This window comes from Triticum urartu, chromosome 5A, assembly GCF_056163025.1.
Source record: "Triticum urartu cultivar PI428250 chromosome 5A, HENAU_Tu73, whole genome shotgun sequence".
Classification (NCBI taxonomy): Eukaryota; Viridiplantae; Streptophyta; class Magnoliopsida; order Poales; family Poaceae; genus Triticum; species Triticum urartu.
Genome location: NC_141877.1, coordinates 93,924,668 through 93,941,122, shown reverse-complemented (window position 1 = coordinate 93,941,122; position 16,455 = coordinate 93,924,668). Strand labels below are relative to the sequence as shown.

At 45.3% G+C, this 16,455-nt stretch overlaps 1 long non-coding RNA gene across 1 annotated transcript; it reads left to right on the top strand.

Annotated features, from left to right (window-relative positions):
- Positions 1-2,825: 2,825 nt before the first annotated feature.
- Positions 2,826-5,533, top strand: LOC125555705 (uncharacterized). Its single transcript, XR_007304815.2, has 4 exons — positions 2,826-3,233; positions 3,318-3,521; positions 4,233-4,295; positions 5,357-5,533. It is a non-coding gene; the product is annotated as an uncharacterized LOC125555705 (long non-coding RNA).
- The last annotated feature ends 10,922 nt before the right edge of the window (positions 5,534-16,455 follow it).

Genomic DNA, 16,455 nt, shown 5'->3' with positions numbered 1-16,455 from the left:
ACAGAGAAGAAAGCAAGCAGTAATGGAAATGGCTCAAAGCCTAATCCTTTCGTGAAGGCCAAGGTGAATCACATCTCCGCAGAGGAAGCTCGGGATTCACCCGATGCAGTGATCGGTACGTTTCGAGTTAATTCCATTCCCGCACTTGTGTTATTTGATACTGGTGCATCACATTCGTTCATATCAAAAGCATTTGTGGATAAGCATGGGTTAGCCACCAGGACTCTTAGTAACCCCTTAGTAGTGTCTTCACCAGGGGCAGAAATGAGAAGTAGCAAGGGATGCTTTGACCTATCCTTGACCTTGGGAAGTTCCACACTCCCCACAAATCTTATTGTCTTGAACTCGGAAGGGCTGGACGTGATCTTAGGCATGGATTGGTTAGTCACATATAAAGGAAGTATCAACTGTGCCGAGAGGTCTATTTCTCTCAGCAACTTGGAAGGGAAACGATTCAAGATCATCTGCAAGAGCAAGCCAAAGGCATCCATGCTCAACTCTCTTAAAGTGGCCAACCTGGAAAAAGTCCCAGTTGTACGGGAGTACCCAGATGTATTTCCCGAGGATCTACCTGGAATGCCACCTGATAGAGACATTGAGTTTGTAATTGACTTGATTCCTGGTACAGCACCTATGTCTAAGAGACCATATAGGTTGCCCGCACATGAGCTTGCAGAACTTAAGAAGCAGATTCGTGAGTTGCAAGAAAATGGGTTTATTCGTCCAAGTTCTTCACCATGGGGGGCTCCAATCCTATTTGTGAAGAAGAAGGATGGTAGCTTCAGAATGTGTGTGGACTATCGATCCCTTAATGAGGTCACCATCAAGAATAAGTACCCGCTACCCATGATCAATGATCTATTTGATCAGCTTCAAGGGGCAAAGATCTTCTCAAAGATCGATTTGCGATCTGGTTACCATCAGTTGAAAATCAGAGAGCAGGATATACCCAAGACAGCTTTTCGCACAAGATATGGACTGTATGAGTCACGTATTTGCGTACCTAACAATGAGGGCATTAAGAGGATGATTCTGCAGGAGGCACATGATTCTCCGTACTCTATTCACCCAGGCAGCACTAAGATGTATCTTGATTTGAAAGAGCAATTTTGGTGGCCAAATATGAAGCGAGAGATAGCAGAATATATTGCCATCTGTGATGTATGTCAGCGAGTCAAGGCTGAACATCAGAAGCCAGCAGGGTTACTTCAACCATTACCAATACCCGATTGGAAGTGGGACAAAATCGGTATGGACTTTATCACCGGTTTGCCACAGACTCGATCTGGATATGACTCCATTTGGGTAATTGTGGACCGCTTGACAAAGGTTGCTCACTTCATTCCCATGAAGACGACCTATACCAGTGCTAAGTTGGCCAAGATTTACATGACACAGATTGTATGCTTACACGGTGTACCCCAAAAGATGTGTCAGATCGAGGCACTCAATTTACCTCAAAATTCTGGCACCAGCTCCATGAGTCACTTGGAACCAGGCTTGAGTTTAGCACGTCATTTCATCCGTAGACGGACGGACAAACTGAGAGGGTTAATCAGATTTTGGAGGACATGTTACGTGCATGTGCACTTGACTATGGTTTTAGTTGGGATGACAATTTGCCATATGCTGAGTTCTCCTATAATAACAGCTATCAAGCCAGTCTGAAGATGGCACCGTTCGAGGCACTCTATGGCAGGAAGTGTAGAACCCCTTTGATGTGGAGCGAAGTGGGTGAACGTCAACTCTTTGGACCAGACTTGATTCAAGATGCCGAAGAGAAGGTCAAGTTGATCAAGGACCGACTGAAGATCGCCCAGTCTCGTCAAAAGAGTTATGCCGATGCCAAGTGCAAGGATGTGGAATATGCACCTGGAGATAGAGCATACCTTCGAGTATCACCACTTCGTGGAGTTAAGAGGTTTGGAATCAAAGGAAAGTTAGCACCACGTTTTGTGGGACCCTACATGATTTTGGAACGTAGAGGAGAAGTAGCTTATCAGCTAGAACTACCAGAAGCTCTATCAGGAGTTCACGATGTATTTCACGTCTCACAGTTGAAGAAGTGTCATGCAGAATTGGCAGATATTCCTTTGAGTGACACGGTTCCTTTGGAGGCAATTCAGTTGGAGAAGGACCTCACATATGAAGAGAAGCCTATCAAAATTCTTGATACAGCAGAGCGAGTCACCCGCACCAAGACGATCAAGTTATGCAAAGTTCAGTGGAGTCATCACACCGAGGAAGAAGCCACTTGGGAACGAGAAGAAGATTTGCGAGCGGATCATCCTCATCTTTTCTCTGGCTAGCTGAATCTCGGGGTCGAGATTCCTTTTAAGGGGGGTAGGATTGTAACATCCCAAATTTTTAATTTGGAATGTTATATTGGAGCATGAGCATTTTGTGTAATTTGATCATTATTTGAATAATTTTAAGTGTTTATGATTGCTTTTCATTATTAAAGTGTTAGAATGACAACCTATACAAAATTGCAATTTGCATATTACTATTTAACCGAATAGTAGGAATATTATCCCTATATTGCATTTTGAGTAATTTAATTATGTCAAGGCATCTAAATAAGTAGGTGCACACAAACTAAGTTAAGTCCGTAGTTTTTTTTTTCTAGACCCCAACTAATAAGTTTGTTGTGTGAAATTGTTATTTTATGTTTCCTTTAACTTTCACGGGGCTTAAGCCACTCTTATTTCCTAAGCTAGCTACGCATACGAGCACAACGCTACGAGTTGGACCTACAATGCACGCAGCAACGGCCCAGGTCCTTTTCTCTTTTGTTTTTTTTCTCTCCCTCCTTTTTCTTCAATCTCTTCATGACCCCGGTCGTCCTCAACCTCTCGTCAGACTCAGGCAACGAGCCAGCGCCCGCACCCCACTCGCGCCCGACCCCTCCCCTCCTCCACCTCGCCCCAAATCCGCTCTGAACGGACCCCCCACTCTGCCCTAACTTCTACTCTTCCGTTACCCGCACTAAACCGCGCCCTAATGGCCATTAGAACACCGGAAACAGCCGCCATGAAGACGCCATAATTCCGACGACGCCCTGCAACGTTCCGACCTCCCCTGCATCCTATAAAAGGCCCCCTCCCCTCACAACTCTCTCCTTACCCGAACCCCTCTCCTTCGGGAGCTTATACCCCTACCCATCGTCGTGAATTGCTCACCGGAGTTGCGTGACGCTGGTGCTGTTCGTGGAAGGTTCCGGCGAGTCCGAGGTGAAGCAGACATTCTAACTCTTCCATCCTTCATATCTCGACCTTGGGCATCATCCTAACATGTCGATTCTTTGTTTTACTAAGCCGGAGTACGCATCTGGTCGGAGCTCCGCCCAACTCCGGCGATGCATCACGGTCACCAGAGGACGGTTCCAAGGGCGTTTTGGTGTTCAGCAAGTTTTCCTCGACTTCCTCTACTCCGTCCACCTCTCTTTCGTTGCCGAAGACATCCGCATCATCGAGCGAGAGCATGCCAAGTTTGTTGTCCATCGCCGGCCAACTCCTCCGGTGAGGCCAGCGCTCTTTCTGTAAAAAAACGAAATAGTATTAGCCTATAGAATTCTGCCACGTTGCGACTCTTTTTCTTACCTCGCTTCTTTTCCAGAAATTTAGCCCAACTTAGAAAAATCACATCTTTTAAACCGCTTATCCAAATTTGACAAATAAGATATCCCTGGATAGCTGAGGACCTCTAGTTTATTATAAAAAATTGAAATATCACTTTTACGCTAATTAAAATTTCATTTTGATTTAAATGATAATTTGAGTATTTTTACTGAATCTTTTATTCTGTGAGTGATATGAAAATTGGTCTTTGGAATCATACCAATCTGCTAGAACTCATAGAATATTTTTTTAGTAAGGTTTAGTTACTGTTTTAGCACAATACATAATTTTGACCTCCTTTGATTATCGTTTAATAAACTCATTAAACTAAAATTTGTTTCATTGTTAAAACCATTAGATTTATCCATAGAAAACCTTTCTGGTTAGTTGTTGTCGTCATAAAAATTTAGAGTTATAGGATTATTAATTAGTTTATTAACATGAACTATAAACCATACATAGGAACCTATCAAAGTGCATAAACTCGAATCATATGGATATACTGGCTAGGGTTGTTTGGCATGAATTGTGTGTTGGATGGTTTTTCTTGATCACTTGTTATGTTAATGTTTGATATGTGGAGTGACTTACTTAAGTATTTTGTTGCGTTAGATTGCGACGAGTGCGAAGGCGAATTCTACGAGGAGGTAGAACCGTGTTGCTGCGAGTCAGAAGGCAAGTTGCAACCTTGACCATATTTATCCCGTGTTTAATTTTGCATTGACTTTCAAAGCAAGTAGTATGCATGTGTAGGGTTTTATTTCGTTGTTTTTGCAATATTTGCTAGTAGTAAAGCCCTAGGATCCAATGCTATTGGACTATACGCTTAGCCATGCTTGTAGTTGGGGGTGGACCAAATATTTTGAAAATTACAAACTTGTTCCCTTGGAACAATGATTTAGAAAATATTTTGAAAAAGCAAAAACTATATTTTTTATTTTACTTCTACTCCCTGGGCGGAATGGTATGACGGGAGCGTCTACAAGTGATTGCGCCCATCGGGGTCTTGCAGTGAATGCGCCCGACTGGGGTCTTGCACACAGGATTTTGATGGGGACCACCGTCCAGGGGAATGAGATCTTCCAAGTACGGTTTGATGTAGCTTCCAGTACAGCCACATGCTACTATGGGCTCTGGCTTAGCTTAGTACTAACGGGAAACCCTTACCTTAGGACCGCCATCGGAGAGGGGCTTTCATTGCCTAAGTTGCGGGCGGCTTGGTCAGGTATAGGGGGCTGTTACGGAAAGGCTTCGTCACAATCTCCTCCTAGTTGTACACCCAAGTGTGTAGCGGTAAACGGGGTTGGTTGTGTCATGTGGGGAACGTGTACGACCTCTATAGAGGGTTTAACCTAATCGATTAGCCGTGCCCTCGGTTACGGGCAATTTTAAGCAACTGAAGACTTGGACTGAAGAAGAATCTCCCCTCTCTTTTCTCAAAGCTATTTTATAAAGGGTTAGGTGGAAGTTAAACACAGTGGGGTGTTTTACTTCAACCTGAAGGAGAAAATTATTTTTTTGTGAATCTTGGTGCGGATATCCAAGTATTCACTTAAACTCTATGTTTTTAAAAAATGTTTATCAAAACTCGTTTTATTTATTTTGTTTATATTCTAGGAAAAAATTGGCTTTTCGCAAAGAAACCCTAGACACCAACCCAGCATGAATATTTGTTATCACTCTTGTTGCAACTTGCGAGTACACTCAAAGTACTTACCTGTACGTGTCATGTGCAGATGATGAGTGACGAGATAGGGCTACGGAGCTACACTCAACTAGCCTTGTGGCGACTGATGGGCTCAGGATTATTATTATGTTATTTGCTTCTGCTATGTAACTCAGCCTTCAGCTGAGAGAGTTGTAATAAATTGAACTTTGGATCTTCGATGTAATAAAATGACGTTTGTGCTTGATATTCATATTTGTACTGGGTGTGCTAGCTTTTGATCCAGGGATAGCACAGAAAGCTCAGAAGATTTGGACCCCATGGGTTTGGATCGTTACATACTCCTAAGTGGTACGGTAATCCTTTCTTAGATATCATGTTGTTAGACAACAATGAACCTACGAGCTATGGAGAAGCGATGGTGGGCCCGTATTCCGACAAATGGTTAGAAGCCATGAAATCCGAGATAGGATCCATGTATCAGAACAAAGTATAGACTTTGGTGGACTTGCCCGATGATCGGCAAGCCATTGAGATAAATGGATCTTTAAGAAGAAGACGGGCGTGGGCGGTAATGTTACCGTCTATGAAGCTCGACTTGTGGGAAAGAGTCTTTTCACAAGTTCAAGGAGTTGACTACAATGAGAATTTCTCACCCGTAGCGATGCTCAAGTTCGTCGGAATCATGTTAGCATTAGCTGTATTTTTCGATTATGAAATCTGACAGATGGAAGACAAAACAAGTTTTCTTACCAGTTTTCGTAAGAAAAAGTTGTATGTGATACAATAAAAGGTTTTGTCAATCCTAAGGATGCTAAAAGGTATGCTAGCTCCAGCAATCCTTCTATGGACTAGAGCAAGCATCTCGGAGTCAGAATACATGCTTTGATAGAGAGATCAAAGCTTTTAGGTTTATACAATGTTTGCTAGAAACTTGTGTTTACAAGAAAGTGAGTGGGATCACTACAACATTTCTGATAAGTATATGTGAATGACATATTGTTGATCCGAAATAATGTAGAATTTCTGGAAAGCATAAACGGTTGTTTGAAGAGTGTTTTTCAAAGGAAGACCTGGATAAAGCTGCTTACATATTGGGCATCAAGATCTATAGAGATAGATCAAGACGCCTAATGATACTATCAAAGAATGCACACCTTGACATGTTTTTGAAGGAGTTCAAAATAGATCAGTCAAAGAAGGGGTTCTTACCTGAGTGGTGTGAAGTTGAGTAAGACTCGAAGATTGACCACGACAGAAGAAAGAGGAAGGACGAAGGTCGTCCCCTATGCTTTTGTCATAGGCTCTATACAGTATGCCATGCTGAGTGCCGCACCTGATGTGCGCCTTGCCACATGTCTGGCAAGAGGGTACAAAGGTGATCTAGGAGTGGATCACCAGATAGCGGTCAAAATTATCCTTAGAGGAATAAGGAAATGTTTCTCGGTTATGGAGGTGATAAAGAGTTAGACGTAAAGAGTTACGTCGATGCAAGCTTAACACCTATCCGGATAGCTCTGAGTAGAGATACCAGATACATATAATGGAGCAACAATTTGGAATAGCTCCAAGTGGAACGTGGTAGCAGCATCTACAATATGACATAAAGTTTTGCGAAATACATAGGGATCTGAATATGGCAAGACCCGTTGACTACAACCTCTCTCACAAGCATAACATGATCAAACCCAGAACTGTTTGAGTGTTTATCACATAGTGATGTGAACTAGATCATTGAGTCTAGTAGACTCTTGGATGTTGGTTACATGGTGATGTGACCTGTGAGTGTTAATCACATGGCGATGTGAACTAGATTATTGACTCTAGTGCAAGTGGGAGACTGTTGGAAATATGCCCTAGAGGCAATAATAAATTGGTTATTATTATATTTCCTTGTTCATGATAATCGTTTATTATCCATGCTAGAATTGTATTGATAGGAAACTCATATACATGTGTGGATACATAGACAACACCATGTCCCTAGTAAGCCTCTAGTTGACTAGCTCGTTGATCAATAGATGGTTACGGTTTCCTGACCATGGACATTGGATGTCGTTGATAACGGGATCACATCATTAGGAGAATGATGTGATGGACAAGACCCAATCCTAAGCCTAGCACAAGATCGTGTAGTTCGTTTGCTAAAGCTTTTCTAATGTCAAGTATTATTTCCTTAGACCATGAGATTGTGCAACTCCCGGATACCGTAGGAGTGCTTTGGGTGTGCCAAACGTCACAACGTAACTGGGTGGCTATAAAGGTACACTACAGGTATCTCCGAAAGTGTCTGTTGGGTTGGCACGAATCGAGACTGGGATTTGTCACTCCGTGTAAACGGAGAGGTATCTCTGGGCCCACTCGGTAGGACATCATCATAATGTGCACAATGTGACCAAGGAGTTGATCACGGGATGATGTGTTACGGAACGAGTAAAGAGACTTGCCGGTAACGAGATTGAACAAGGTATCGGGATACCGACGATCGAATCTCGGGCAAGTACAATACCGTTGGACAAAGGGAATTGTATACGGGATTGATTGAATCCTCGACATCGTGGTTCATCCGATGAGATCATCGTGGAACATGTGGGAGCCAACATGGGTATCCAGATCCCACTGTTGGTTATTGGCCGGAGAGTTGTCTCGGTCATGTCTGCATGGTTCCCGAACCCGTAGGGTCTACACACTTAAGGTTCGGTGACGCTAGAGTTGTTATGGGAAATAGTATGTGGTTACCGAAGGTTGTTTGGAGTCCCGGATGAGATCCCGGACATGACGAGGAGCTCCGAAATGGTCCGGAGGTGAAGATCGGTATATTGGACGAAGGGTATTGGAGTCCGAAATTGTTCCGGGGGTACCAGGTGATGACCAGCGTGTCCGAAAGGGGTTTCGGAGGCCCCGGCAAGCGTTGGGGGCCTTATGGGCCAAGGGGAGAGGGCACATCAGCCCACTAAGGGGCTAAGCGCCCTTCCCACCCCATCTCACGTAACCAGGAGAGGTGGGGGCGCCACCCCTAGGGCATCCGCCCCTCCCGGCTTGGGGGGCAAGTTTCCTAGGGGGTGGGGGCGCCCAAACCCATCTAGGGTTTCCCCTGTGGTCGCCGCCCCTCCCCTAGGGAACCCTAGGGAACCTCCCCCTCCTCCCTTCCCCTATATATAGTGAGGGAGAGAGAGGGCAGCCGCACCCTTCCCCTGGCGCAGCCCTCTTCCTCCTCCAACACCTCATCTTCCTCCGCAGTGCTTGGCGAAGCCCTGCCGGAGAACCACGAGCTCCATCACCACCACGCCGTCGTGCTGTTGGAGTTTTCCCTCAACTTCTCCTCTCACCTTGCTGGATCAAGAAGGAGGAGACGTCTCCCAACCGTACGTGTGTTGAACGCGGAGGTGCCGTCCGTTCGGCGCTAGGATCATCGGTGATTTGGATCATGACGAGTACGACTCCATCAACCCCGTTCACTTGAACGCTTCCGCTTAGCAATCTACAAGGGTATGTAGATGCACTCTCCTTCCCCTCGTTGCTAGATTACTCGATAGATTGATCTTGGTGATGCGTATAAAATTTTAAATTTCTGCTACGATCCCCAACAACAAGAAGCAAGTGAAGAGAGGCGAACGGAAAAAGGGCGAATAAAACGGCAAAGGTGAAGTGGGGGAGAGGAAAACGAGAGGAAAATGGCAAATAATGTAATGCGAGGGATAAGAGTTTGTGATGGGTACTTCGTGTGTCTTGACTTGGCGTAGATCTCCCCAGCAACGGCGCCATAAATCCTTCTTGCTACCTCTTGAGCATGCGTTCGTTTTCCTTTGAAGAGGAAAGGGTGATGCAACAAAGTAGCGTAAGTATTTCCCTTAGTTTTTGAGAACCAAGGTATCAATCTAGTAGGAGACTACACGCAAGTCGCCTAGTACATGCACAAACAATCAAGAACCTTGCAACCAACACGATAAAGGGGTTGTCAATCCCTTCACGGCCACTTGCAAAAGTGAGATCTGATAAAGATAACAAGATAAATATTTTTGGTATTTTTGTTGTGTAGACTGGAAAGTAAAGATTGCAAAGTAAACGACGACAGAAATAGCTAGTTGATGGGAGACTAATATGATGTAAAATAGACCCGTGGGCCATAGGTTTCACTAGTGGCTTCTCTCAAGATAGCAATTATTACGGTGGGTGAACAAATTACTGTTGAGCAATTGATAGAAAAGCGCATAGTTATGAGAATATCTAGGCATGATCATAAACATAGGCATCACGTCCGTGACAAGTAGACCGACACGATTCTGCATCTACTACTATTACTCCACACATCGAACACTGTCCAGCATGCATCTAGAGTATTAACTTCATAAGAACAGAGTAAGGCATTAGGCAAGATGACATGATGTAGAGGGATAAACTCAAGCAATATGATATAAACCCCATCTTTTTACCCTCGATGGCAACAATACAATACGTGCCTTGCTGCCCCTGCTGTCACTCGGAAAGGACACCGCAAGATTGAACCCAAAGCTAAGAACTTCTCCCATTGCAAGAAAGATCAATCTGGTAGGGCAAACCAAACTGATAATTCAAAGAGACTTGCAAAGATATTAAATCATGCATATAAGAATTCAGAGAAGAATCAAATATTGTTCATAGATAATCTTGATCATAAATCCACAATTCATCGGATCTCGACAAACACACCGCAAAAAGAATTACATCAAATAGATCTCCAAGAAGATCGAGGAGAACTTTGTATTGAGATCCAAAGAGAGAGAAGAAGCCATCTAGCTAATAACTATGGACCCGAAGGTCTGTTGTAAACTACTCACACATCATCGGAGAGGCTATGGTGTTGATGTAGAAGCCCTCTGTGATCGAATCCCCCTCCAGCGGAGCGCCGGAAAAGGCCCCAAGATGGGATCTCACAGGTACAGAAGGTTGTGGCGGTGGAGAAGTGGTTCGTGGCTCTCCCCGATGGTTTCAGGGTATAATAGTATATATAGGCGAAAGAAGTAGGTCGGTGGAGCTACAAGGGGCCCACGAGGGTGGGGGCGCCTGCCCCCCTGGGCGTGCCCTCCTGCCTCGTGGCTTCCTCGCTGCTTCCTTGATGTCCACTCCAAGTCTCCTGGATCGCATCTGTTCCAAAAAAGATCCTCGCGAAGGTTTCGTTCCGTTTGGATTCCGTTTGATATTCCTTTTCTGCAAAACACTGAAGTAGGCAAAAAAATAGCAATTTGCACTGGGCCTTCGGTTAATAGGTTAGTCCCAAAAATAATATAAAAGTGCATAGTAAAGCCCATTAAACATCCAAAACAGATAATATAATAGCATGGAACAATCAAAAATTATAGATACGTTGGAGACGTATGAAGCGCGCATGGCGGGACGAGAGCAGAGTGCGCGCCACGTCCGCCTCAACTGCGAGCAACCACACGCATAGAGCAGTTGAACACGCAGGGAATGGTCGTCTACAAGCCGGCCGACAGTTGCATCGCTGCATAGAGAGCGACCGTGTCCTACTACCTCTGTCTTGGACTATTAGTCCCCTTTATATTCTGTGCCATATTTTGACCTTAAATTTAACCAACAAAATGTTAATGCATGTGATAAAAATATATAATTGGAAACTATATTCAAATACAAACCCAACGGTATAATCTCTCGCGACATGCATTCGTACTTTATTAGTTAAATAGCTAGTCAAAATTTGGCACAAAAATACATAGACGACTTATAAACCAGGACGGGGTAGAAGGTAATGTAATCGTAAACGTTTTTTATTAACCGTATGTGTATGTGTCCTCTCGTCCTCCTCTCGCACGTCTTGTCACCCCGCTACCGCAGACGGCTTAGAGCGCAAGCCTGAGCAGCGCACGGGGGCGTTCTTTTGGCCAAATGGTGGTGAGCCCGTTCCCGCGCAACCGCGCAAGTTCCCACGCAAGCTTCCCGCCCGACTCGGTGAAATCCCCCAAAATCCCAATGCTTACCGGCCTACTATATAAGCCCTCATGGCCGGCGAGTCTTGCGTGGCATTTCCCCCTCCATCCCTATAGCTTATCTCGTCTGCTTCTCCCATAATTGCCAATGGCACTGGTCTGTCATCGTCGCTCAGCCACTCCGCCGTCATCAGAGGACAGCTCCAGCTGAGAGGCTACACCGCGGCGGCGGCGCAGTCCCCGACGTAGTGTAGTGCACGTGGCGTCTCTGTTGGGTGTGCGCGGAACACCCACCACACGCTCCACTGTCGCTGCCTGTCGGCAGCTGTTGCCGGCCTTCGTTGCCACCACAACACTGTCTGTCGCCGTGGCCACCACACCATCGTCGAAAGCCAGGGCCATCGCCCGCTCCGCCGCCGTGACCCGAAGGAGGGAGGTGGCAGTCGTGGCCGCCACCCCACTGTTGGCCACCGTGGCCATCAACCACTCCGCCACCGTGGCCTGAAGGCGGGAGATGGTGGTCGTGGCTGCCAGCCCACCGTCGACCGCCGGGGTCATCACCCGCTCTGGCACCATCGCCCGAAGGCGGGAGGCAGAGGTGGAGGCCTGCACGTGCACCAGCGACCTTGTGTGCTACATCGAGTTCCTGCAAGAGGAGGAGGAGCGCCTCGTCGAGCATGCAAAGAGCCTTACCGCCGCTATGGCCGCAACACACGCTGCAGAGGTGAAAAATCAGGAGATCTAGAAGGAGAACCACCGCTTTGAGAGGGGTCATCTAGAGCGGCAGAGGGCGTTCGAGGTGAGCGTTGCTGAAGGTGCAGCAGCGGCAGACGCCATATTGCAGTTGTCTAGCTTGTCGGTAGGCTCCTCCTCTGCCTCTTACTGAGCGTGCTCGGCAGAGGAGGGGCTGCCGGAAGTAGTACAAAGCCCCCTTTGTAGTAGTATTTAGGGGCTATTTTGTTCAGTTCATCTGACTATAGATGTGGTAGTGTCGTACAACGTACTTAAAACTAGCTAGTATATATAGTTGAACTAGCTTTTTCAGTATGTGGTTGGCAACAATTGGGGAAAAGTTTGGTCGGTTCAGTTGTCGAGTTGAACTTTTTGTATAAAGAACGACTGCTTAATCCATGAATGAAAACTATGCTTAATTACTGAATTTTAGTTGCAAAAATTAGATGTGCTAGTGATTCTTAGCTGCATATTTTGACAAATGGCGGTGTTACAAGGTTGACAAATGGCAATGTTACTAGATCAACAAATGTCAATCTTCCCAGTTTAACAAATGGCAATATACCCAATATGACATATGCAAATCTTACAAAATTGTGTGTACGTGGTTGCACACGGGTCATCCAAAACAACTGTTTGCATTGAAGGGATGTACAAATCCTGCTCGGCATGTTTTCTCTTGGCTTAGCACCGAAGTCTGGCTTTGCATACCGTATTCAATCAAAACCATTTGTGTTGAAGAGATGCACAAATCCTGCGCTGCGAATTTTCCCTTGGCTTACTGGGGAAGACCGTAGCTCTCACTTTGCATATGGGTGTTCTATCTAAAATGTTTGTGATGAAGAGCTGCACAAATCCTGCTCGGCACATTTTCCCTTAGCTTCCTGGGGAAGCTGTCGCTTTGCATACGGGTGTTCTAACTAAAGCGTTTGCGATGAGTGTTTTATATTTAAAAACCATTGATGTTTTTTAAAGAAAAACGTTTGATAAGTCTGTACATTTAGAAAGAAAAGCACAAGTTTGTTCAAACCATATCTTTCATTCAGTCACACTGCGAATCTATATTCATATGATCGAGATACAGTATTAAACCCAAAAAAACTAATTTCGGCGGCGGCGCAAGCAGCGTGCCGCGCCGGCTTGTCATTGTCATCCTTCGGGACGCTGTTGTTGAAGTCTTCAAGGCAGCACAGAATGTTATTCACATGGAAATCAAACATCATGTCGTCGCGCGAATGACGGGCAGGGCGCGGGAGGACGGCAACTCGCGGCGCTGTGATGTAGTGGTAGACGGTGGCGTCCCATGCCGCTGAGGGGGGCACGTGCACAGGCACGGGCGTAGCGGGTGCAGGCAAACACACGAGGACCGGTGCCGCGGTGGGTGCAGGGGCGCGCACGGGCACGGGCGCTGGCATGTACATGCGCTCGCCTAGGTCCGCGGAGACCTTGCTTACGCCCGCGGCTTCCAACTCTGCAATAGTGCTCGGCGACCAGTGCTACCTCTTGAGCTTGCGTTGGTTTTTCCCTTGAATAGGAAAGGATGATGCAACAAATTAGCGTAAGTATTTCCCTCAGTTTTGAGAACCAAGGTATCAATCCAGTAGGAGACAACACAACAAGCCACAAAATACATGCACTAACAAACACCAACTTGAAACCAACGTGACAAGGGGTTGTCAATCCCTTCACGGTTATTTGCAAAGTGAGATCTGATAGAGATGGATAGACAGTAAAGTAATATTTTTGGTATTTTTGGTTTATGGAACGGAAAGTAAAGATTGCAAAGTAAGGGAACGGCGGCAGAAATTGGCAAGTTGATGGGAAACTAATATGATGTAAAATAGACCGGGGGCCATAGGTTTCACTAGAGGCTTCTCTCAAGATAGAAAATATTATGGTGGGTGAACAAATTACTGTTGAGCAATTGATAGAAAAGCGCAAAGTTATGACAATATCTAAGGCAATTAATGATCATGAATATAGGCATCACGTCCATGTCAAGTAGACCGAAATTATTCTGCATCTACTACTATTACTCCACACATCGACCGCTATCCAACATGCATCTATTTTATTAAGTTCATAAAGAATGGAGTAACGCTTTAAGCAAGATGACATGATGTAGAGGAATTAACTCAAGCAATATGATGAAAACCCCATCTTTTTATCCTCGATGGCAACAATACAATATGTGCCTTACTGCCCCTACTGTCACTGGGAAAGGACACCGCAAGATTGAACCCAAAGCTAAGCACTTCTCAAATTGCAAGAAAAACCAATCTAGTTGGCCAAACCAAATCGATAGTTCGAAGAGACTTGCATAGATATCAAATCATGCATATAAGAATTCAGAGGAGATTCAAATAATATTCATAGATAAGCTGATCATAAATCCACAATTCATCGGATCTCGGCAAACACACCGCAAAAGAGTATTACATCAAATAGATCTCCAAGAACATCGAGGAGAACTTTGTATTGAGAATGAAAGAGAGAGAAGAAGCCATCTAGCTACTAGCTATGGAGCCGTAGGTCTGAAGTAAACTACTCACACTACAAAAAAATACACTTCCGTGATGATACGTGTTTGTCACAGTAGGTCGCTTTTTTGTCATGCATGTACATCCATGACAAATTTATGACAGAATCAAGATAGTCATACCTGTGCTGTCGTAGAAGTGTTCCATGACATTACCAAAATTATCATCACGGAAGTGTCCACTTCCATGACGATAGATCACGCGTCACAGAAGTGCTTTCGTCAAGGGTGACCGACACATGGCATCCACCGTAACGGAACGCCGTTAAGCTATCGGGTCGGGTTTTGGATCCGATAACCCGTTAACAGCCCTGACCAATGGGGATTTTCCACGTGTAAAATCATCATTGGCTAGAGAAAACACGTGTCGGCTCATCGTCCGGATATATGTCATCCACTCACTGGACAGAAGGCGCCTATGATACGTCGACACGTGGCACGGCCAACAAGTTTAAATGGGCCGGCCCAACTAAAGGCCCACAAGATTTTGCAGACCATAATGGGCCAGCCCAGCTAAAGGCCCATGAGATTTTGCGGACCATAATGGGCTGGCCCAGCTAAAGGCCCACAAGATTTCGCGGGCCATAATGGGCCGGCCCAGGTACAGGCCCACAAGATTTTTGTGTGCCATAATAGACCGGCCCAGGTAAAGGCCCACAAAATTCTTGCGGATCATAATGGGCCGGCCCAGCTAAAGGCCCATGAGATTTCGCCAACATTAATGGGCTGGCCCAGCTGTAGGCCCACAAGATTTTGAGGACCCTAGTAGGCCATCCTGTTAACTGGCTGCCATGTTTTGGGCCAAATGCCGGCCCATATTTGATACGGTCTATTAATGGCCTGCCACGCTCCAGGCCTAATAGTGGCCCATATGAGATCCGGCCCATTAAAAGCCTACCACGTTCTGGGCCAAATTACAGCCCAGATCAGGTCCAGCCCTTTAAGAAGTTTTGGGCCTAATTATGGCCCATATCAGATTCGGCCCGTCAACTGGACACTATGCTTTTGGGCCCACTTGCTAAAGGCCCACTTAGTAATTCGACCTGATATTAGTTTCGGCCTGTTAAGGGCCCGTTTAACATTTCAGCCCTATATTAATTTCAGCCTGTTAAAAGTCCGTCATATAGTTGGGCCTAACTACGGCCCGGTTTGCATCTGGCCTACTCGTAGCCGATATCTGATCGGGCCAAACAAGGACCGAGACAATTTTTCGGCCTGTTAAAAGCCCGTGATTTGATTCGCACAATCATGGGTCGGGTTGCCCGTGAGCTGATCGGCACGTTTCAGGCCCAACCTACATCGTGATTGCATGACGGCCCGATTATGTACCGTAATTTTACGGTTTGGCCGGTTTACTGCGAAGACAGGATATATATACAGTAGAATAACTGCAGCATCGTGAATAAGAAAAAACCTATACTATACAATAAAGAAATTACGGCATATTACATCCACTGGGCATCAAAGTTCGCCACTATGATAATAAAGCACAAGCAGACATCAGATTACATACACTGGGCATCAAAGATTGCCACCAGTGCAAATAAACACGCCGACAAAATAATACACAAAACCAACAGCACTTCAATAGAGTTCAAGAAAGGTTAGCCCTGCTGGGGAGCTGCAGCACAAGCAGCTGAGCAAGATGATGAGACTGCGCTTGTTCCACACTTATATCTTCCTCACTCTGAAAGATAAACAAGTAGATAGATGACAGGTTTTGCACATAAAAGTATCAGTGCTGACAATTCATCACATTTCTTACTAACGAATAAAGTGACACAGTTTAAATTTGCATTAACACAATATGGTATTGTTCAAGTCAAGACATGGCAGGAAATGACATTGTGAAGGAGTTGGCAGCTTCACGACACCATTGGATTACAGATCAAGAACTCATAAGTATCAATGGTTAGTGTGCTGTCAATTTATACCATTTCAGATTGGCAAATAAAGAGACGGTTTAAATAATAA